The following is a 1,214-nucleotide window of genomic DNA, read 5'->3' as shown; positions in this document are numbered from 1 at the left end:
TATTTAACTTTTTATTTCAGACAGATATAGGTCATTCATCACTTAAACAGGACTTTGCCGAAGTAATTGCCAGTGGCCCCCCTTGATGTGACTGGACCACCGAATGTGTACCATGCACTAGCATTCATTTCAAGTACCGGTATTTCAAAATCCTTTCTACCACATGCTACCTTGTGGTCAGGAATGCTGCTTGGTATGTCTTGTTCTGGTCAATCAACACTTATATGTCGTTATTAAAGTGCTTTATTGATTAAAAATTCTGTTTTTCTTCAGGAGACCTTGGACGGCATGGGAAAGGCTCAGCGTATGGCTTTCTCAGTAAACGGTACAATCATGTGTCGCAATTGAAGAAGCAGGTAGAATAAGTTAACACAGTAAATGAAACATTAAGCTGTATTGGGACAAAGTGTAAATGATGTAATTACCATTTTCAGAACTACACTGAAGACAATCGAACCCAAGGGATCGTGGAAAAAAAGTCAATGGGACCTGAAAAGGATTCATTTTGAACGAAGGCGTCTCACTAGACTAGATGACTTTGTTTCCCTACATCGCCATATTCTCGGAGAAGAGCATCATGTTTCTTTTGATATATCTGCACAAAGGAAGAAGGTGAGGTTTAAATAGGAGAAGTAAAAGTTCGGGACAGATTTTGCGCAGTTTTTACACAACGAAAAGTCATTCGTACATGTTTCTCAAATATGTAATGCATATTCTCATCCCCATTTGAAATTGTCAGTTTTTTGTGCATGCTTTAGTCTAAAATGTCTTTGTTACTGTCGTTGTGACTTTGTTATTAAAAAACTTTTTCCAAACTGCATTACAAGTGGTGAGAATGACATTTCTGATGTGACAAATCAAGGAGATTGTTTGAGTAACAACTGTAATTCAACAAAAGACAGGAAGCATTAAGCATTTTATGGTTCAATAAATGTGGGATTACAGTCAGTGTCCTTGACGTTTTCCATGTTTGTAATCTTCTGTAAATGAATATCTGATCTATAAATGATTTATATTTATTTCAAAATTATACTTTTCAGTCTTACCGAGTGGAGACCGAGAAGTGGAAGAAAACAAGTAGAAAGCAAAAAGGCTTCTATGTTACTCCTATGATGGGGAAACGAGTCAAACAGGTAAGGCGTCATCATTTCTTCCATCTATGCATCTCACTAAAAACATTTTTAATGTTAAATGTTGTGTGTTGTAATCAAATT

The sequence above is a fragment of the Oreochromis aureus genome, linkage group 9 (assembly GCF_013358895.1).
Source record: "Oreochromis aureus strain Israel breed Guangdong linkage group 9, ZZ_aureus, whole genome shotgun sequence".
Lineage (NCBI taxonomy): Eukaryota > Metazoa > Chordata > Actinopteri > Cichliformes > Cichlidae > Oreochromis > Oreochromis aureus.
This window is presented reverse-complemented; position numbering follows the sequence as displayed.